Source organism: Hyla sarda, unplaced genomic scaffold (genome assembly GCF_029499605.1).
Source record: "Hyla sarda isolate aHylSar1 unplaced genomic scaffold, aHylSar1.hap1 scaffold_1970, whole genome shotgun sequence".
Lineage (NCBI taxonomy): Eukaryota > Metazoa > Chordata > Amphibia > Anura > Hylidae > Hyla > Hyla sarda.
Window position 1 is genome coordinate 1 of NW_026608628.1, and position 22,618 is coordinate 22,618.

Consider the following 22,618-nt stretch of genomic DNA (forward strand, 5'->3'; position numbering starts at 1 on the left):
TGTACTTTGGTCTATATTGATGCGGGACATAGACAGCCAGCTGATGACCAATCCATTAGTGCAATGGATGGCTGGAAGCATTTGTCTTTGCCTTTGCAATACCACAGAAGCAATGCATGGTCAATGTACAGCAATGACACACCTGTGTGAACAGCCAGGAGACCACCCCCCCATGTTATGTTACATAGTTACATAGTTAGTACGGTCGAAAAAAGACATATGTCCATCAAGTTCAACCAGGGAATTAAGGGGTAGGGGTGTGGCGCGATATTGGGGAAGGGATGAGATTTTATATTTCTTCATAAGCATTAATCTTATTTTGTCAATTAGGAACATTCAGCACCCACCCGCTATCAAGGCAGCTGCCTATCATGTCATGCCCTACCTGCACAGGTGTGCTGGCTACTCAAATGATCCAATTAAGGAGGCCATTTAGTCAGCAGCAGCAGAAGTCCTGTGCCTGGACGCTCCAACAGCGGCCAGACACAAGCAGAAGCAGAAGCAGCAGAAGCAGCAGCAGCACCACCTTTTGTTTTTTGGCTGCAGCAGCAGCAGCAAGGCCCACAGGGCTGGCTAGCTGGCTAGCCAGCAAGCAGGTAGCAATGAAAGTAGGAATCTTTCTTTTTAACCCTGTAAGGGGGTGGTGCACTGTACCCGAAGATACTGCCATATCGGGTCAATGCATAGGGCGACGGAAGCAAGCTTCGAAATCGGCCCCCGTTCTCAAAAATCCATTTAATATATGGTCCCCAGATAGGGGACGTATCAGATATTAAACTGATAAGAACAGATACTACACTTGATCTTAGCCAAAAGGCCGAGAAGCGATAACCGTGAAAGGGGCGGGCCCAACAAGGTCCCCTTCATGGGCACTATCACTGCTTGCTGTCAGGGAGGCTGCCAGACAATTTTCCATGCACACTCTGGGCTGGGGGGCAGTCAACCACCAGTACACACAGCAGAACCTAAACCCATACCATTATTGCTAAGCAGCAAGACAGGGGCCCATTGCACTCCCACGGGGCCTTTTTAAATGCAATCCATAACCCGGATTTGCCAGGAACCCTTCTTACTCCTCCTACTTGCATGTGACACTGGGCTTAGGATCTGCATAGGAAACACACACACAAGCACACACCTACCTTTGTTGCCTGCAGATGCCTCCTTGGCTGTCCCCAAACGGTATCAAACCAACACCCACGGGAAGCTGTAAGCATAGAGGACATGCCTGCACCCCATTGGACTTACCTGTGTGGGTTAAATCCGGGTTATTTGACAACCTATGGCGGTGATGGTTCTGCTCAGGCAGAGCAGTGCTGATGCTCCTCATAAAGCTGTCGCTGCTGTGAAGGTTCTAGGTGACATCACAAATCCCTATGGTTACATACACAACAAAGCTGGGTTGTTGTTGTTTACACTCTGCAAGGCCTGTGGAAGTGAGTGACATCATAGCACTGTAGTTCTGAGGGTTCTAGATGGATGCAACAATCTCCTGTTGCTTCTATGAAGGCCATAATAGACGACATCACCAAACAGCTCCATAGTCACATACACAGCAAAGGAGAGATGTTGTTTACACCTAGTGATGTCAGTGGTATTGAGTGACATCACAGCACAGTGCTAAGGCTCCTGGGCCTGGACACAGCAGCGGCTGCAATATCTCAACGGAGAATACGTTTATATATATGTGTGTGTGTGCGCGTATATATATATATATATATATATATATATATATATATATATATATTTCTCCGCCGAAATCACTTTTAAACCCATTTCCACCTTTTTTTCCCTTCTCTTCCTCTTACTTTTTTTTCACGTTTTTTTACGTTTTTCTCCTTTTCGCCTCTTTTCTGGGCGTATTATTCTTCTTTTTCTTCTTTTTTTTCGTCTAATGCATACCCCATCAGTGCAGCAATGCTTATTCAATACCGCCAGCAGATGGAGACACTGGGGGATAATTTTCTAAGGATTTATACTGATTTTTCCTGTCTGAATTTGTCGCACAGAAAGTTGCAGGCCAAATATGTGTGACATTTCTGCGACTTTAGCTTCTAGAGCATTTTTACAACATTATACATAGGTGCTGAATACATAAAAAGCGACTGTTCAGCGACAGACAAGTCGCATCGGCTGAAAGTAGGCCAGAATGTCAGTCCATGTTGGAGCAGGTTTAGATACAGTCTAAAGTATAGATCTCAAAGTCTGTGCACAGAATTTAGCAAGGGCCTCGCACCTTCTGATGCATCAGGTAGGTGCACAATAGCATAGCCTAACCCTCTGTACTTTGGTCTATATTGATGCGGGACATAGACAGCCAGCTGATGACCAATCCATTAGTGCAATGGATGGCTGGAAGCATTTGTCTTTGCCTTTGCAATACCACAGAAGCAATGCATGGTCAATGTACAGCAATGACACACCTGTGTGAACAGCCAGGAGACCCCCCCCATGTTATGTTACATAGTTACATAGTTAGTACGGTCGAAAAAAGACATATGTCCATCAAGTTCAACCAGGGAATTAAGGGGTAGGGGTGTGGCGCGATATTGGGGAAGGGATGAGATTTTATATTTCTTCATAAGCATTAATCTTATTTTGTCAATTAGGAACATTCAGCACCCACCCGCTATCAAGGCAGCTGCCTATCATGTCATGCCCTACCTGCACAGGTGTGCTGGCTACTCAAATGATCCAATTAAGGAGGCCATTTAGTCAGCAGCAGCAGAAGTCCTGTGCCTGGACGCTCCAACAGCGGCCAGACACAAGCAGAAGCAGAAGCAGCAGAAGCAGCAGAAGCAGCAGCAGCACCACCTTTTGTTTTTTGGCTGCAGCAGCAGCAGCAAGGCCCACAGGGCTGGCTAGCTGGCTAGCCAGCAAGCAGGTAGCAATGAAAGTAGGAATCTTTCTTTTTAACCCTGTAAGGGGGTGGTGCACTGTACCCGAAGATACTGCCATATCGGGTCAATGCATAGGGCGACGGAAGCAAGCTTCGAAATCGGCCCCCGTTCTCAAAAATCCATTTAATATATGGTCCCCAGATAGGGGACGTATCAGATATTAAACTGATAAGAACAGATACTACACTTGATCTTAGCCAAAAGGCCGAGAAGCGATAACCGTGAAAGGGGCGGGCCCAACAAGGTCCCCTTCATGGGCACTATCACTGCTTGCTGTCAGGGAGGCTGCCAGACAATTTTCCATGCACACTCTGGGCTGGGGGGCAGTCAACCACCAGTACACACAGCAGAACCTAAACCCATACCATTATTGCTAAGCAGCAAGACAGGGGCCCATTGCACTCCCACGGGGCCTTTTTAAATGCAATCCATAACCCGGATTTGCCAGGAACCCTTCTTACTCCTCCTACTTGCATGTGACACTGGGCTTAGGATCTGCATAGGAAACACACACACAAGCACACACCTACCTTTGTTGCCTGCAGATGCCTCCTTGGCTGTCCCCAAACGGTATCAAACCAACACCCACGGGAAGCTGTAAGCATAGAGGACATGCCTGCACCCCATTGGACTTACCTGTGTGGGTTAAATCCGGGTTATTTGACAACCTATGGCGGTGATGGTTCTGCTCAGGCAGAGCAGTGCTGATGCTCCTCATAAAGCTGTCGCTGCTGTGAAGGTTCTAGGTGACATCACAAATCCCTATGGTTACATACACAACAAAGCTGGGTTGTTGTTGTTTACACTCTGCAAGGCCTGTGGAAGTGAGTGACATCATAGCACTGTAGTTCTGAGGGTTCTAGATGGATGCAACAATCTCCTGTTGCTTCTATGAAGGCCATAATAGACGACATCACCAAACAGCTCCATAGTGACATACACAGCAAAGGAGAGATGTTGTTTACACCTAGTGATGTCAGTGGTATTGAGTGACATCACAGCACAGTGCTAAGGCTCCTGGGCCTGGACACAGCAGCGGCTGCAATATCTCAACGGAGAATACGTTTATATATATGTGTGTGTGTGCGCGTATATATATATATATATATATATATATATATATATATATATATTCTCCGCCGAAATCACTTTTAAACCCATTTCCACCTTTTTTTCCCTTCTCTTCCTCTTACTTTTTTTTCACGTTTTTTTACGTTTTTCTCCTTTTCGCCTCTTTTCTGGGCGTATTATTCTTCTTTTTCTTCTTTTTTTTCGTCTAATGCATACCCCATCAGTGCAGCAATGCTTATTCAATACCGCCAGCAGATGGAGACACTGGGGGATAATTTTCTAAGGATTTATACTGATTTTTCCTGTCTGAATTTGTCGCACAGAAAGTTGCAGGCCAAATATGTGTGACATTTCTGCGACTTTAGCTTCTAGAGCATTTTTACAACATTATACATAGGTGCTGAATACATAAAAAGCGACTGTTCAGCGACAGACAAGTCGCATCGGCTGAAAGTAGGCCAGAATGTCAGTCCATGTTGGAGCAGGTTTAGATACAGTCTAAAGTATAGATCTCAAAGTCTGTACACAGAATTTAGCAAGGGCCTCGCACCTTCTGATGCATCAGGTAGGTGCACAATAGCATAGCCTAACCCTCTGTACTTTGGTCTATATTGATGCGGGACATAGACAGCCAGCTGATGACCAATCCATTAGTGCAATGGATGGCTGGAAGCATTTGTCTTTGCCTTTGCAATACCACAGAAGCAATGCATGGTCAATGTACAGCAATGACACACCTGTGTGAACAGCCAGGAGACCCCCCCCATGTTATGTTACATAGTTACATAGTTAGTACGGTCGAAAAAAGACATATGTCCATCAAGTTCAACCAGGGAATTAAGGGGTAGGGGTGTGGCGCGATATTGGGGAAGGGATGAGATTTTATATTTCTTCATAAGCATTAATCTTATTTTGTCAATTAGGAACATTCAGCACCCACCCGCTATCAAGGCAGCTGCCTATCATGTCATGCCCTACCTGCACAGGTGTGCTGGCTACTCAAATGATCCAATTAAGGAGGCCATTTAGTCAGCAGCAGCAGAAGTCCTGTGCCTGGACGCTCCAACAGCGGCCAGACACAAGCAGAAGCAGAAGCAGCAGAAGCAGCAGCAGCACCACCTTTTGTTTTTTGGCTGCAGCAGCAGCAGCAAGGCCCACAGGGCTGGCTAGCTGGCTAGCCAGCAAGCAGGTAGCAATGAAAGTAGGAATCTTTCTTTTTAACCCTGTAAGGGGGTGGTGCACTGTACCCGAAGATACTGCCATATCGGGTCAATGCATAGGGCGACGGAAGCAAGCTTCGAAATCGGCCCCCGTTCTCAAAAATCCATTTAATATATGGTCCCCAGATAGGGGACGTATCAGATATTAAACTGATAAGAACAGATACTACACTTGATCTTAGCCAAAAGGCCGAGAAGCGATAACCGTGAAAGGGGCGGGCCCAACAAGGTCCCCTTCATGGGCACTATCACTGCTTGCTGTCAGGGAGGCTGCCAGACAATTTTCCATGCACACTCTGGGCTGGGGGGCAGTCAACCACCAGTACACACAGCAGAACCTAAACCCATACCATTATTGCTAAGCAGCAAGACAGGGGCCCATTGCACTCCCACGGGGCCTTTTTAAATGCAATCCATAACCCGGATTTGCCAGGAACCCTTCTTACTCCTCCTACTTGCATGTGACACTGGGCTTAGGATCTGCATAGGAAACACACACACAAGCACACACCTACCTTTGTTGCCTGCAGATGCCTCCTTGGCTGTCCCCAAACGGTATCAAACCAACACCCACGGGAAGCTGTAAGCATAGAGGACATGCCTGCACCCCATTGGACTTACCTGTGTGGGTTAAATCCGGGTTATTTGACAACCTATGGCGGTGATGGTTCTGCTCAGGCAGAGCAGTGCTGATGCTCCTCATAAAGCTGTCGCTGCTGTGAAGGTTCTAGGTGACATCACAAATCCCTATGGTTACATACACAACAAAGCTGGGTTGTTGTTGTTTACACTCTGCAAGGCCTGTGGAAGTGAGTGACATCATAGCACTGTAGTTCTGAGGGTTCTAGATGGATGCAACAATCTCCTGTTGCTTCTATGAAGGCCATAATAGACGACATCACCAAACAGCTCCATAGTCACATACACAGCAAAGGAGAGATGTTGTTTACACCTAGTGATGTCAGTGGTATTGAGTGACATCACAGCACAGTGCTAAGGCTCCTGGGCCTGGACACAGCAGCGGCTGCAATATCTCAACGGAGAATACGTTTATATATATGTGTGTGTGTGCGCGTATATATATATATATATATATATATATATATATATATATATATATTTCTCCGCCGAAATCACTTTTAAACCCATTTCCACCTTTTTTTCCCTTCTCTTCCTCTTACTTTTTTTTCACGTTTTTTTACGTTTTTCTCCTTTTCGCCTCTTTTCTGGGCGTATTATTCTTCTTTTTCTTCTTTTTTTTTCGTCTAATGCATACCCCATCAGTGCAGCAATGCTTATTCAATACCGCCAGCAGATGGAGACACTGGGGGATAATTTTCTAAGGATTTATACTGATTTTTCCTGTCTGAATTTGTCGCACAGAAAGTTGCAGGCCAAATATGTGTGACATTTCTGCGACTTTAGCTTCTAGAGCATTTTTACAACATTATACATAGGTGCTGAATACATAAAAAGCGACTGTTCAGCGACAGACAAGTCGCATCGGCTGAAAGTAGGCCAGAATGTCAGTCCATGTTGGAGCAGGTTTAGATACAGTCTAAAGTATAGATCTCAAAGTCTGTGCACAGAATTTAGCAAGGGCCTCGCACCTTCTGATGCATCAGGTAGGTGCACAATAGCATAGCCTAACCCTCTGTACTTTGGTCTATATTGATGCGGGACATAGACAGCCAGCTGATGACCAATCCATTAGTGCAATGGATGGCTGGAAGCATTTGTCTTTGCCTTTGCAATACCACAGAAGCAATGCATGGTCAATGTACAGCAATGACACACCTGTGTGAACAGCCAGGAGACCCCCCCCATGTTATGTTACATAGTTACATAGTTAGTACGGTCGAAAAAAGACATATGTCCATCAAGTTCAACCAGGGAATTAAGGGGTAGGGGTGTGGCGCGATATTGGGGAAGGGATGAGATTTTATATTTCTTCATAAGCATTAATCTTATTTTGTCAATTAGGAACATTCAGCACCCACCCGCTATCAAGGCAGCTGCCTATCATGTCATGCCCTACCTGCACAGGTGTGCTGGCTACTCAAATGATCCAATTAAGGAGGCCATTTAGTCAGCAGCAGCAGAAGTCCTGTGCCTGGACGCTCCAACAGCGGCCAGACACAAGCAGAAGCAGAAGCAGCAGAAGCAGCAGCAGCACCACCTTTTGTTTTTTGGCTGCAGCAGCAGCAGCAAGGCCCACAGGGCTGGCTAGCTGGCTAGCCAGCAAGCAGGTAGCAATGAAAGTAGGAATCTTTCTTTTTAACCCTGTAAGGGGGTGGTGCACTGTACCCGAAGATACTGCCATATCGGGTCAATGCATAGGGCGACGGAAGCAAGCTTCGAAATCGGCCCCCGTTCTCAAAAATCCATTTAATATATGGTCCCCAGATAGGGGACGTATCAGATATTAAACTGATAAGAACAGATACTACACTTGATCTTAGCCAAAAGGCCGAGAAGCGATAACCGTGAAAGGGGCGGGCCCAACAAGGTCCCCTTCATGGGCACTATCACTGCTTGCTGTCAGGGAGGCTGCCAGACAATTTTCCATGCACACTCTGGGCTGGGGGGCAGTCAACCACCAGTACACACAGCAGAACCTAAACCCATACCATTATTGCTAAGCAGCAAGACAGGGGCCCATTGCACTCCCACGGGGCCTTTTTAAATGCAATCCATAACCCGGATTTGCCAGGAACCCTTCTTACTCCTCCTACTTGCATGTGACACTGGGCTTAGGATCTGCATAGGAAACACACACACAAGCACACACCTACCTTTGTTGCCTGCAGATGCCTCCTTGGCTGTCCCCAAACGGTATCAAACCAACACCCACGGGAAGCTGTACGCATAGAGGACATGCCTGCACCCCATTGGACTTACCTGTGTGGGTTAAATCCGGGTTATTTGACAACCTATGGCGGTGATGGTTCTGCTCAGGCAGAGCAGTGCTGATGCTCCTCATAAAGCTGTCGCTGCTGTGAAGGTTCTAGGTGACATCACAAATCCCTATGGTTACATACACAACAAAGCTGGGTTGTTGTTGTTTACACTCTGCAAGGCCTGTGGAAGTGAGTGACATCATAGCACTGTAGTTCTGAGGGTTCTAGATGGATGCAACAATCTCCTGTTGCTTCTATGAAGGCCATAATAGACGACATCACCAAACAGCTCCATAGTCACATACACAGCAAAGGAGAGATGTTGTTTACACCTAGTGATGTCAGTGGTATTGAGTGACATCACAGCACAGTGCTAAGGCTCCTGGGCCTGGACACAGCAGCGGCTGCAATATCTCAACGGAGAATACGTTTATATATATGTGTGTGTGTGCGCGTATATATATATATATATATATATATATATATATATATATATATTTCTCCGCCGAAATCACTTTTAAACCCATTTCCACCTTTTTTTCCCTTCTCTTCCTCTTACTTTTTTTTCACGTTTTTTTACGTTTTTCTCCTTTTCGCCTCTTTTCTGGGCGTATTATTCTTCTTTTTCTTCTTTTTTTTCGTCTAATGCATACCCCATCAGTGCAGCAATGCTTATTCAATACCGCCAGCAGATGGAGACACTGGGGGATAATTTTCTAAGGATTTATACTGATTTTTCCTGTCTGAATTTGTCGCACAGAAAGTTGCAGGCCAAATATGTGTGACATTTCTGCGACTTTAGCTTCTAGAGCATTTTTACAACATTATACATAGGTGCTGAATACATAAAAAGCGACTGTTCAGCGACAGACAAGTCGCATCGGCTGAAAGTAGGCCAGAATGTCAGTCCATGTTGGAGCAGGTTTAGATACAGTCTAAAGTATAGATCTCAAAGTCTGTGCACAGAATTTAGCAAGGGCCTCGCACCTTCTGATGCATCAGGTAGGTGCACAATAGCATAGCCTAACCCTCTGTACTTTGGTCTATATTGATGCGGGACATAGACAGCCAGCTGATGACCAATCCATTAGTGCAATGGATGGCTGGAAGCATTTGTCTTTGCCTTTGCAATACCACAGAAGCAATGCATGGTCAATGTACAGCAATGACACACCTGTGTGAACAGCCAGGAGACCCCCCCCATGTTATGTTACATAGTTACATAGTTAGTACGGTCGAAAAAAGACATATGTCCATCAAGTTCAACCAGGGAATTAAGGGGTAGGGGTGTGGCGCGATATTGGGGAAGGGATGAGATTTTATATTTCTTCATAAGCATTAATCTTATTTTGTCAATTAGGAACATTCAGCACCCACCCGCTATCAAGGCAGCTGCCTATCATGTCATGCCCTACCTGCACAGGTGTGCTGGCTACTCAAATGATCCAATTAAGGAGGCCATTTAGTCAGCAGCAGCAGAAGTCCTGTGCCTGGACGCTCCAACAGCGGCCAGACACAAGCAGAAGCAGAAGCAGCAGAAGCAGCAGCAGCACCACCTTTTGTTTTTTGGCTGCAGCAGCAGCAGCAAGGCCCACAGGGCTGGCTAGCTGGCTAGCCAGCAAGCAGGTAGCAATGAAAGTAGGAATCTTTCTTTTTAACCCTGTAAGGGGGTGGTGCACTGTACCCGAAGATACTGCCATATCGGGTCAATGCATAGGGCGACGGAAGCAAGCTTCGAAATCGGCCCCCGTTCTCAAAAATCCATTTAATATATGGTCCCCAGATAGGGGACGTATCAGATATTAAACTGATAAGAACAGATTTTTTGATTGAAAGAGCTTTATTTTCCGTTCAGTCATTACAAGTCGTACAATAAATTACAGTCACACAAAGCATGATAGTACAATACACAGCAAAGGTTCCCTAAGCTATACATCGCACACCATGCTACTCTAACATTCAGCTCAATCCTGCAATAGAAAAGCACAAGAGATCAAACGAAAACCAAATAATACAATCTGTGATCGGGGTAGGGGTGTGGGCGACTATGTGGGGGTAGGGAGGGGGCGGATCACAGGGCCAAACTGTTGGGCTGTATCTTCAGGGAGACATGGGAGAAGGAGAGGGGTCTTCACTCCTCTTCTTCCTCATCAACGGCCGAGCTGTCCAAGATGGAATAGTCTCTAAGCAGGTTCTTGATGAACCTGCGGCAGTCCCGGACGGACATGTTTTCCCTGTTGATCACGAGGCGGTTCCTGGAGAGCCACACTGCGTCCTTAAAACAGTTCATAAGGCGCCAGGCCTCCTGGATGGCCTCCACGTCGTGGGTCCCAGGGAACAGGCCGTAAAGCACCGAATGGTACGATAGGCAGCTCCTGGGCACTGAGTCTCTGAGTTCCTGTTCTAGGGCGTCCAACAGACCCTGTGCAAAGGGGCACTGCCAAAACACGTGGAAAGATGTTTCCTCCACGTAGGGGCAACGGGGGCAGTACCGGGTCTTGCACAGGTTGCGGGCATGCATGAATGACCTGAGAGAGAGACCTCCCATGACGGCCATCCACGACAAGTCCTTGTGTCCATTGGTAAGCCGCTTTGAGGCCACATTGTTCCAAACTGTCTCTGCAGTGGCTGCGGGGAGTCCCGGAACCAGCTCGGTCGAGTCCTTAGCTCGGATGAGCTTGTGGATTGTCTTTGGCTTCCATAGGTCTGGTTTCAGTCCTTCCAGCTGGTGCTCCCTCACAAACCGGACAACATCCCCATAGAACCAGGGAGTGTTCCAGTTGTAAGGGATGGAGCTGTCCCACTTGTCCCAGCCCAGCTGTCTCCAGAGGGGCATGAGAAGCAAGCGAGACATGGACCTGCCCGCTGAGCCAGTCTTTTCTACAAGAGTCCGCTGCACCGTGACACATGCAAAGGAGGCCCTCAGCAGAGCGGGGATGTCGGGTATTCCCTTCCCACCCTTGCGGGGTTCCTTGTACATCACGGTCCTCTTGACTCTGTCCATTTTGCCCCAGACGAAGCCAAACACTGTCCGGGTGATGGCCTTGCAAACGGTGGTATGGGGAGGCCAGGCCTGTGCGGTATATTGGAGCACAGGCAAAACTTCACTCCGCAGGACAAGTGCCTTGCCTTCCATCGTGAGCTTTCTGGAGCTCCACAGTCCGATCTTCGAGTTTATCCTTCCTAGTCGGTCTTGCCAAGACTTAAGGGCCGCTCCTTCCTTCCCGAACCAGACTCCAAGAATTTGAATGAAGTCCGGCTTAACGGCAAAGGGGAAGGGGGCGGGAGAAGCCAGGTGCCATTCCCCGAAGAGCATGGCCTCCGACTTCCCGCAGTTGACTTTTGCCCCCGAAGCTCTGCCGAAGTCCTCGCAGGTCTGGACGAGTGCAGTCACCGAACGCTGGTCAGCGCAGAAGACGGTCACGTCGTCCATGTAGAGCGAGCACTTGACCTCGTGGCGATCTGGTCCTGGTGCGGTGATCCCTCTGATCTCTCCATTCTGCCGGATAGTCTCAGCGAAGAGCTCTATAACACAAACAAAAAGGAGAGGTGAAAGAGGGCAGCCTTGTCTAACCCCTGAAAGAATGGAAAAGGGGTCAGTCTTCCAGCCGTTCACCAACACCGTGCTGTAAATGTCAAAATACATAACGTTAACAAAAGAGCAAAACATCTTCCCCAGACCCAGCCTGCGCAAAACCCTGTCCATGAATGCGTGGGAGACACGGTCGAACGCCTTCTCCTGATCTAAGCTGACCAGGGCGGCGCGGCCCCCGCGGTCCTGGATGTAATGGACCGTGTCTCTCACAAGGGCAAGGCTGTCGGCAATCCTGCGGCCAGGAATGCTGCAGGTCTGGTCCGGATGGACGATCTGCCCCATGACAGGTTTCAGCCTGTTGGCCAGCACCTTGGCGAGGATCTTGTAGTCCACGTTCAGGAGAGAGATGGGACGCCAGTTTTTCAGGTCACATCTCTCCCCCTTCCGCTTATACAAGATCGTGATCATCCCTTCCCTCAACGACGGAGGCATTCTGCCCCCCACCACCATCTCCTCGTACACCTCCAACAGGTCCGGACAGATCAGGTCACCCAGCGCTACGTAGAGCTCGGCCGGGAGACCGTCACTGCCCGGGGTCCTGCCGGGCTTAAAGGATTTAGCGGCAGAGAGCAGCTCCCCCACCGTCAAGGGATCGTCCATTGCCGCCGCACCTGCGGGATCAACAACGTTAGTGACACCTGACAGGAACCTCTCGGCGGCTTCGGGGTCGGATGACTTGGAGGCGTAGAGGTTGCTGTAGAAGTCGTGGACGACCCCCATCACTTCCTCCTTGCCGCTCCTCATGTGTCCGGTCTCATCTCGTAGCTCAGTCAGGGGCGTGTGGCCGGCATGGAGCTTCCTGAAAAAGAAAGAGTTACATTTCTCACCCTTCTCCAGGTTCTCCACCTTGGAACGAAAGACGATTCGCTTGGATTCCTCCTCAAAGTGCCTTTTCAAGCTCTTTTTGGTCTCCTCCAGCTCCTCCCTGACGTCCCAGCCACACTGGAGCAGGTCCTGCAGGGACCGCAGCTCGCGCTGCAGTTTCCTCAAGTCCCACTTCTTCGCACACGCCTGTTGTCTGCCTTTTGCCTGAAAGAAACAACGGAATTCGACTTTAACATATTCCCACCAATCGCTGATGCACTTGAACAGACATTTGTCATTTCGCCATACAAGGTAAGCATCCCTAAGTTCCTCCATGACCTCCCTCTGCTCCAACAGGGCACAATTCAACTTCCAGGAGCCCGGGCCAGGTGGGAATCCATGGCCCAGAGTCCCCCGGAATCGAATGGCCCTGTGGTCAGAGAAGAAGCAGGGGACCATAGAGTACGACACCTTTCTGACTGCTCTCGAAGTGAAGATGAAGTCTATCCGAGAACGGAGCGAGCCATCGGGGCGGCTCCACGTATAGTTTACGGAGCCGTTCCCGATGGACCCGACAACGTCCTGCAGGGATGCCTCCGTCACCATCTCAATCAGCAGTTTAGACGTCACGTCCAGGTTGGCGGATGTGCCAGAACTGCGCCCTTCCACCTCAATGGGGCAGTTGAAGTCACCACCCAACACTACTGCCCTAGTGGTGGCGAGTTCAGCCCGCAGGGCCTGGAGAACCTCCAGTCGGACATCCCTCTCAGGGGAGGCATACACGTTGATGAGCCGCACGGGCTCACCCGCCCAGGAACCGTCTGCGACAAGAAGTCTGCCACAGACGAGCTCCCGGACGGAATCAAGTGCAAAGTTACCTCCCCTGATCAGGATGGCCACCCCCGCAGACCTATTGTCGCCCCCACCAGACCAGTAGGAAGGGCCGTGAGGCCACTGCCTGGCCAGATGGTTGTAAGACCTAGAAGCAGACAAAGCACATTCCTGCAACATGTAAACATCACACCTCTGGGAATCTAAGAACGTAAGAACAGTCTGAAATCTGAACCAAGCTCTAATACTCCTCACATTAATGCAGAAGATGTTGAGATCAGCCATGGGAATAAAAAGAGAGGTTAGTTCTGATACTAGTTACCAGTCTGGTCGGACGGGTCCTCTTCTCTGGCGCCTGTCGGCTCCTGTGGCTTCTCGTAGCGCCCTTCCAAGAACTCGTCGTAGACCGTGTTGGACGGAGTGTCCAGGATTTTCTTAACCTCTGGGTCCTGCAGCAGCTCCTCCATAGATTGAGCTTGGACTGGCTCTGCTTGGACCTGCTCCACTTGGGCCTGCTCCATCACCTCCTCTCCTTCTGAAGCCTCAAGGCTCTCGCAGACCTGCTCCATCTCCTCCTCCTCATCTGAAGCTTGAGGGGTCTCGCAGGTCTCGATTATCTTTCTTTTGTGGGACTCTTCTGATACGTTGTCCCTTCCTTTCCTCTTCCTCTGTATGGTACCTGGGGGAGGAAGCACAGGAAAGTCCTCCGAAGGGCGGGCACCAGCAGCTGGAGGGGGGTTAGGTGCTGCTGGGCCAGGAGAGAAAGGAGGCTGGGTGGGGCGGGGGGCAGGAGAGAGTGCCCGGGCAGGGGAGGACAGGGCAGGGGTGGGCCGGGCAGGGGAGGACGGGGCAGGGGTGGGCCGGGCAGGGGAGGACGGGGGAGGGGGGGGCCGGGGTGGGGTACGGGGGGCAGGGGTGGGCCGGGGTGGGGTACGGGGGGCAGGGGTGGGGCGGGATGGGGCAGGAGGGGTGGGGGTGGGACGGGATGGGGCAGGAGGGGCAGGGGTGGGACGGGATGGGGCAGGAGGGGCAGGGGTGGGACGGGATGGGGCAGGGGTGGGGCGGGATGGGGCAGGAGATGGGGCGGGAGGGGCAGGGGATGGGGCGGGAGGTGCAGGGGAGGGGCGGGACGGGGCAGGGGTGGTGGCTTTCGCCTTCTTACCCTCCTTGGTCGGCTTGGCCATCCGTGGTGTTGGCTCCGGAGCTGGGGCTGGCTTCGGTGCTCTCGCTGCCACAGATGCCCATGTTCTCTCCCTCTGGGGGCAGTCCTTGTAGCTGTGGGCTGCCAGTCCGCAGAGGTTGCAGGTCTTGCTCTTGGGGCAGTCCTTGGTCGTGTGACCTGTCACACGGCAATACCTGCAGGCATCCTCCGTACAGTCCTTGCCCTCGTGGCCCATCTTGCCACATCTCCTGCAGGTCTGCGGCATGTCCGGGTAGAAGATAAGTCCTGTGGAGTTGCCCAAGGAAAATGTCGTTGGCAGGTGCTGTAGTCCGTCTGGAGAAGCAGGGTTCTTGTTGAGTCTGACGACCACAGACCACTTGCAGGTCCAGTATCCGAGTGAGTTCAGGATGCGGGTGGGCTCCCTCACCACGGTGCAGAAGCGCTTCAGGAAGGTCGAGATGTCCGTGCCTGGGGTGTGTGGGTTCCGCATTGAGACCGTCACCCGCCTCTCCTCTCTTTGAATAAGGCAGTTGCCCACAAAGCGAGAGAAAGGGGATTCGGGACTCGCCGCTTTCACCACCTCCCAGTATCTTCTACAGGTCCCAATGGTGGCAAAGGTGATGTAGAAGATTCCCGAAAAGAAGGTTGCTATTCCCAGGGTGTCAGCCGTGGGGAAGCCTTGATCCGCCAGCATCTTCTTGCAGAACACGTCGTGGGACATGTCCGGCACCCTTCCGTCCACGGGCTTGAGCTTCAAGGCAACAGTCTGCCTCATCCAGGGCTCCAGGGTTGGAGCTTCCAGGTTAGGAATTCTGCCGCCCTTCTGCCTTGCCGTGGTGGAGGTTGAAGCTTGCTGTGGTTGGGGCTGGACCTCCAGGCCTTGCCCTGCAGCCTCCTGGGTGGACTTGCTGGTTGAGGCCATGGCTTCTTCCAGCAGGCTCTTTTCCGCTTCCTTGCTTGCTTGTGGAGAGAGGCTTCGCAAAGTCTTCTTTCCCGGGTGGGAGGAGCTATGCAGATCCGGTCCCGGTGGGAGGAGCTATGCAAATCCTTCTCCAGAGGCAGCGAGTTTCTTCGAAAAGATTCTGCGCCGCCTTCCTCTTCGCCGCTGTTCCGGAATTCACCGCCGATTCCCTTCTTCCAGGTTCTTCGTCGGCTTCTTCCGGAGCTGCAGTCTTCAAGATCTTCTCCTTCTTCAGATGTTCCGAGGCAGGCAGGAGACGATCTTCAGGTGGTATGCTCTAGAGAAATGCGGTTCTAATAAGAACGAAAAGTACTGCAATCGTACTACGCAAAATCTCTACCACAATGCTTGGAGTTCTTCAGACCGTAGCGATCATGGTATCTCCCCTGCCAGGTAATCTCCTGTTGCTTCTATGAAGGCCGTAATAGACGACATCACCAAACAGCTCCATAGTCACATACACAGCAAAGGAGAGATGTTGTTTACACCTAGTGATGTCAGTGGTATTGAGTGACATCACAGCACAGTGCTAAGGCTCCTGGGCCTGGACACAGCAGCGGCTGCAATATCTCAACGGAGAATACGTTTATATCTATGTGTGTGTGTGCGTATATATATATATATATATATATATATATATATATATATATATATATATTTCTCCGCCGAAATCACTTTTAAACCCATTTCCACCTTTTTTTCCCTTCTCTTCCTCTTACTTTTTTTTCACGTTTTTTTACGTTTTTCTCCTTTTCGCCTCTTTTCTGGGCGTATTATTCTTCTTTTTCTTCTTTTTTTTCGTCTAATGCATACCCCATCAGTGCAGCAATGCTTATTCAATACCGCCAGCAGATGGAGACACTGGGGGATAATTTTCTAAGGATTTATACTGATTTTTCCTGTCTGAATTTGTCGCACAGAAAGTTGCAGGCCAAATATGTGTGACATTTCTGCGACTTTAGCTTCTAGAGCATTTTTACAACATTATACATAGGTGCTGAATACATAAAAAGCGACTGTTCAGCGACAGACAAGTCGCATCGGCTGAAAGTAGGCCAGAATGTCAGTCCATGTTGGAGCAGGTTTAGATACAGTCTAAAGCATAGATCTCAAAGTCTGTGCACAGAATTTAGCAAGGGCCTCGCACCTTCTGATGCATCAGGTAGGTGCACAATAGCATAGCCTAACCCTCTGTACTTTGGTCTATATTGATGCGGGACATAGACAGCCAGCTGATGACCAATCCATTAGTGCAATGGATGGCTGGAAGCATTTGTCTTTGCCTTTGCAATACCACAGAAGCAATGCATGGTCAATGTACAGCAATGACACACCTGTGTGAACAGCCAGGAGACCCCCCCCCCCCCCCCCATGTTATGTTACATAGTTACATAGTTAGTACGGTCGAAAAAAGACATATGTCCATCACGTTCAACCAGGGAATTAAGGGGTAGGGGTGTGGCGCGATATTGGGGAAGGGATGAGATTTTATATTTCTTCATAAGCATTAATCTTATTTTGTCAATTAGGAACATTCAGCACCCACCCGCTATCAAGGCAGCTGCCTATCATGTCATGCCCTACCTGCACAGGTGTGCTGGCTACTCAAATGATCCAATTAAGGAGGCCATTTAGTCAGCAGCAGCAGAAGTCCTGTGCCTGGACGCTCCAACAGGGGCCAGACACAAGCAGAAGCAGAAGCAGCAGAAGCAGCAGCAGCACCACCTTTTGTTTTTTGGCTGCAGCAGCAGCAAGGCCCACAGGGCTGGCTAGCTGGCTAGCCAGCAAGCAGGTAGCAATGAAAGTAGGAATCTTTCTTTTTAACCCTGTAAGGGGGTGGTGCACTGTACCCGAAGATACTGCCATATCGGGTCAATGCATAGGGCGACGGAAGCAAGCTTCGAAATCGGCCCCCGTTCTCAAAAATCCATTTAATATATGGTCCCCAGATAGGGGGCGTATCAGATATTAAACTGATAAGAACAGATACTACACTTGATCTTAGCCAAAAGGCCGAGAAGCGATAACCGTGAAAGGGGCGGGCCCAACAAGGTCCCCTTCATGGGCACTATCACTGCTTGCTGTCAGGGAGGCTGCCAGACAATTTTCCATGCACACTCTGGGCTGGGGGGCAGTCAACCACCAGTACACACAGCAGAACCTAAACCCATACCATTATTGCTAAGCAGCAAGACAGGGGCCCATTGCACTCCCACGGGGCCTTTTTAAATGCAATCCATAACCCGGATTTGCCAGGAACCCTTCTTACTCCTCCTACTTGCATGTGACACTGGGCTTAGGATCTGCATAGGAAACACACACACAAGCACACACCTACCTTTGTTGCCTGCAGATGCCTCCTTGGCTGTCCCCAAACGGTATCAAACCAACACCCACGGGAAGCTGTAAGCATAGAGGACATGCCTGCACCCCATTGGACTTACCTGTGTGGGTTAAATCCGGGTTATTTGACAACCTATGGCGGTGATGGTTCTGCTCAGGCAGAGCAGTGCTGATGCTCCTCATAAAGCTGTCGCTGCTGTGAAGGTTCTAGGTGACATCACAAATCCCTTTGGTTACATACACAACAAAGCTGGGTTGTTGTTGTTTACACTCTGCAAGGCCTGTGGAAGTGAGTGACATCATAGCACTGTAGTTCTGAGGGTTCAAGATGGATGCAACAATCTCCTGTTGCTTCTATGAAGGCCGTAATAGACGACATCACCAAACAGCTCCATAGTCACATACACAGCAAAGGAGAGATGTTGTTTACACCTAGTGATGTCAGTGGTATTGAGTGACATCACAGCACAGTGCTAAGGCTCCTGGGCCTGGACACAGCAGCGGCTGCAATATCTCAACGGAGAATACGTTTATATCTATGTGTGTGTGTGCGCATATATATATATATATATATATATATATATATATATATATATATTTCTCCGCCGAAATCACTTTTAAACCCATTTCCACCTTTTTTTCCCTTCTCTTCCTCTTACTTTTTTTTCACGTTTTTTTACGTTTTTCTCCTTTTCGCCTCTTTTCTGGGCGTATTATTCTTCTTTTTCTTCTTTTTTTTCGTCTAATGCATACCCCATCAGTGCAGCAATGCTTATTCAATACCGCCAGCAGATGGAGACACTGGGGGATAATTTTCTAAGGATTTATACTGATTTTTCCTGTCTGAATTTGTCGCACAGAAAGTTGCAGGCCAAATATGTGTGACATTTCTGCGACTTTAGCTTCTAGAGCATTTTTACAACATTATACATAGGTGCTGAATACATAAAAAGCGACTGTTCAGCGACAGACAAGTCGCATCGGCTGAAAGTAGGCCAGAATGTCAGTCCATGTTGGAGCAGGTTTAGATACAGTCTAAAGTATAGATCTCAAAGTCTGTGCACAGAATTTAGCAAGGGCCTCGCACCTTCTGATGCATCAGGTAGGTGCACAATAGCATAGCCTAACCCTCTGTACTTTGGTCTATATTGATGCGGGACATAGACAGCCAGCTGATGACCAATCCATTAGTGCAATGGATGGCTGGAAGCATTTGTCTTTGCCTTTGCAATACCACAGAAGCAATGCATGGTCAATGTACAGCAATGACACACCTGTGTGAACAGCCAGGAGACCCCCCCCCCCCCCCCCCCATGTTATGTTACATAGTTACATAGTTAGTACGGTCGAAAAAAGACATATGTCCATCACGTTCAACCAGGGAATTAAGGGGTAGGGGTGTGGCGCGATATTGGGGAAGGGATGAGATTTTATATTTCTTCATAAGCATTAATCTTATTTTGTCAATTAGGAACATTCAGCACCCACCCGCTATCAAGGCAGCTGCCTATCATGTCATGCCCTACCTGCACAGGTGTGCTGGCTACTCAAATGATCCAATTAAGGAGGCCATTTAGTCAGCAGCAGCAGAAGTCCTGTGCCTGGACGCTCCAACAGGGGCCAGACACAAGCAGAAGCAGAAGCAGCAGAAGCAGCAGCAGCACCACCTTTTGTTTTTTGGCTGCAGCAGCAGCAGCAAGGCCCACAGGGCTGGCTAGCTGGCTAGCCAGCAAGCAGGTAGCAATGAAAGTAGGAATCTTTCTTTTTAACCCTGTAAGGGGGTGGTGCACTGTACCCGAAGATACTGCCATATCGGGTCAATGCATAGGGCGACGGAAGCAAGCTTCGAAATCGGCCCCCGTTCTCAAAAATCCATTTAATATATGGTCCCCAGATAGGGGACGTATCAGATATTAAACTGATAAGAACAGATACTACACTTGATCTTAGCCAAAAGGCCGAGAAGCGATAACCGTGAAAGGGGCGGGCCCAACAAGGTCCCCTTCATGGGCACTATCACTGCTTGCTGTCAGGGAGGCTGCCAGACAATTTTCCATGCACACTCTGGGCTGGGGGGCAGTCAACCACCAGTACACACAGCAGAACCTAAACCCATACCATTATTGCTAAGCAGCAAGACAGGGGCCCATTGCACTCCCACGGGGCCTTTTTAAATGCAATCCATAACCCGGATTTGCCAGGAACCCTTCTTACTCCTCCTACTTGCATGTGACACTGGGCTTAGGATCTGCATAGGAAACACACACACAAGCACACACCTACCTTTGTTGCCTGCAGATGCCTCCTTGGCTGTCCCCAAACGGTATCAAACCAACACCCACGGGAAGCTGTAAGCATAGAGGACATGCCTGTACCCCATTGGACTTACCTGTGTGGGTTAAATCCGGGTTATTTGACAACCTATGGCGGTGATGGTTCTGCTCAGGCAGAGCAGTGCTGATGCTCCTCATAAAGCTGTCGCTGCTGTGAAGGTTCTAGGTGACATCACAAATCCCTATGGTTACATACACAACAAAGCTGGGTTGTTGTTGTTTACACTCTGCAAGGCCTGTGGAAGTGAGTGACATCATAGCACTGTAGTTCTGAGGGTTCTAGATGGATGCAACAATCTCCTGTTGCTTCTATGAAGGCCATAATAGACGACATCACCAAACAGCTCCATAGTCACATACACAGCAAAGGAGAGATGTTGTTTACACCTAGTGATGTCAGTGGTATTGAGTGACATCACAGCACAGTGCTAAGGCTCCTGGGCCTGGACACAGCAGCGGCTGCAATATCTCAACGGAGAATACGTTTATATATATGTGTGTGTGTGCGCGTATATATATATATATATATATATATATATATATATATATATATATATTTCTCCGCCGAAATCACTTTTAAACCCATTTCCACCTTTTTTTCCCTTCTCTTCCTCTTACTTTTTTTTCACGTTTTTTTACGTTTTTCTCCTTTTCGCCTCTTTTCTGGGCGTATTATTCTTCTTTTTCTTCTTTTTTTTCGTCTAATGCATACCCCATCAGTGCAGCAATGCTTATTCAATACCGCCAGCAGATGGAGACACTGGGGGATAATTTTCTAAGGATTTATACTGATTTTTCCTGTCTGAATTTGTCGCACAGAAAGTTGCAGGCCAAATATGTGTGACATTTCTGCGACTTTAGCTTCTAGAGCATTTTTACAACATTATACATAGGTGCTGAATACATAAAAAGCGACTGTTCAGCGACAGACAAGTCGCATCGGCTGAAAGAAGGCCAGAATGTCAGTCCATGTTGGAGCAGGTTTAGATACAGTCTAAAGTATAGATCTCAAAGTCTGTGCACAGAATTTAGCAAGGGCCTCGCACCTTCTGATGCATCAGGTAGGTGCACAATAGCATAGCCTAACCCTCTGTACTTTGGTCTATATTGATGCGGGACATAGACAGCCAGCTGATGACCAATCCATTAGTGCAATGGATGGCTGGAAGCATTTGTCTTTGCCTTTGCAATACCACAGAAGCAATGCATGGTCAATGTACAGCAATGACACACCTGTGTGAACAGCCAGGAGACCCCCCCCATGTTATGTTACATAGTTACATAGTTAGTACGGTCGAAAAAAGACATATGTCCATCAAGTTCAACCAGGGAATTAAGGGGTAGGGGTGTGGCGCGATATTGGGGAAGGGATGAGATTTTATATTTCTTCATAAGCATTAATCTTATTTTGTCAATTAGGAACTTTCAGCACCCACCCGCTATCAAGGCAGCTGCCTATCATGTCATGCCCTACCTGCACAGGTGTGCTGGCTACTCAAATGATCCAATTAAGGAGGCCATTTAGTCAGCAGCAGCAGAAGTCCTGTGCCTGGACGCTCCAACAGCGGCCAGACACAAGCAGAAGCAGAAGCAGCAGAAGCAGCAGCAGCACCACCTTTTGTTTTTTGGCTGCAGCAGCAGCAGCAAGGCCCACAGGGCTGGCTAGCTGGCTAGCCAGCAAGCAGGTAGCAATGAAAGTAGGAATCTTTCTTTTTAACCCTGTAAGGGGGTGGTGCACTGTACCCGAAGATACTGCCATATCGGGTCAATGCATAGGGCGACGGAAGCAAGCTTCGAAATCGGCCCCCGTTCTCAAAAATCCATTTAATATATGGTCCCCAGATAGGGGACGTATCAGATATTAAACTGATAAGAACAGATACTACACTTGATCTTAGCCAAAAGGCCGAGAAGCGATAACCGTGAAAGGGGCGGGCCCAACAAGGTCCCCTTCATGGGCACTATCACTGCTTGCTGTCAGGGAGGCTGCCAGACAATTTTCCATGCACACTCTGGGCTGGGGGGCAGTCAACCACCAGTACACACAGCAGAACCTAAACCCATACCATTATTGCTAAGCAGCAAGACAGGGGCCCATTGCACTCCCACGGGGCCTTTTTAAATGCAATCCATAACCCGGATTTGCCAGGAACCCTTCTTACTCCTCCTACTTGCATGTGACACTGGGCTTAGGATCTGCATAGGAAACACACACACAAGCACACACCTACCTTTGTTGCCTGCAGATGCCTCCTTGGCTGTCCCCAAACGGTATCAAACCAACACCCACGGGAAGCTGTAAGCATAGAGGACATGCCTGTACCCCATTGGACTTACCTGTGTGGGTTAAATCCGGGTTATTTGACAACCTATGGCGGTGATGGTTCTGCTCAGGCAGAGCAGTGCTGATGCTCCTCATAAAGCTGTCGCTGCTGTGAAGGTTCTAGGTGACATCACAAATCCCTATGGTTACATACACAACAAAGCTGGGTTGTTGT

At 49.0% G+C, this 22,618-nt stretch overlaps 7 non-coding genes and 1 pseudogene across 7 annotated transcripts; all 8 read right to left on the reverse strand.

Moving 5' to 3' along the window:
• Positions 1-638: 638 nt before the first annotated feature.
• LOC130317047 (U2 spliceosomal RNA) lies at positions 639-829 on the reverse strand. Its single transcript, XR_008864236.1, has one exon. It is a non-coding gene; the product is annotated as a U2 spliceosomal RNA (small nuclear RNA).
• A 2,097-nt stretch (positions 830-2,926) lies between these two features.
• On the reverse strand, positions 2,927-3,117 carry LOC130317059 (U2 spliceosomal RNA). Its single transcript, XR_008864247.1, has one exon. It is a non-coding gene; the product is annotated as a U2 spliceosomal RNA (small nuclear RNA).
• Positions 3,118-5,202: 2,085 nt separating this feature from the next.
• LOC130317068 (U2 spliceosomal RNA) lies at positions 5,203-5,393 on the reverse strand. Its single transcript, XR_008864254.1, has one exon. It is a non-coding gene; the product is annotated as a U2 spliceosomal RNA (small nuclear RNA).
• Positions 5,394-7,482: 2,089 nt separating this feature from the next.
• Positions 7,483-7,673, reverse strand: LOC130317069 (U2 spliceosomal RNA). Its single transcript, XR_008864255.1, has one exon. It is a non-coding gene; the product is annotated as a U2 spliceosomal RNA (small nuclear RNA).
• Positions 7,674-9,759: 2,086 nt separating this feature from the next.
• On the reverse strand, positions 9,760-9,933 carry LOC130317067 (U2 spliceosomal RNA; annotated as a pseudogene).
• A 7,345-nt stretch (positions 9,934-17,278) lies between these two features.
• Positions 17,279-17,469, reverse strand: LOC130317066 (U2 spliceosomal RNA). The gene has a single exon (XR_008864253.1). It is a non-coding gene; the product is annotated as a U2 spliceosomal RNA (small nuclear RNA).
• Positions 17,470-19,566: 2,097 nt separating this feature from the next.
• LOC130317070 (U2 spliceosomal RNA) lies at positions 19,567-19,757 on the reverse strand. The gene has a single exon (XR_008864256.1). It is a non-coding gene; the product is annotated as a U2 spliceosomal RNA (small nuclear RNA).
• Positions 19,758-21,847: 2,090 nt separating this feature from the next.
• On the reverse strand, positions 21,848-22,038 carry LOC130317048 (U2 spliceosomal RNA). Its single transcript, XR_008864237.1, has one exon. It is a non-coding gene; the product is annotated as a U2 spliceosomal RNA (small nuclear RNA).
• Between the last annotated feature and the right edge of the window lie 580 nt (positions 22,039-22,618).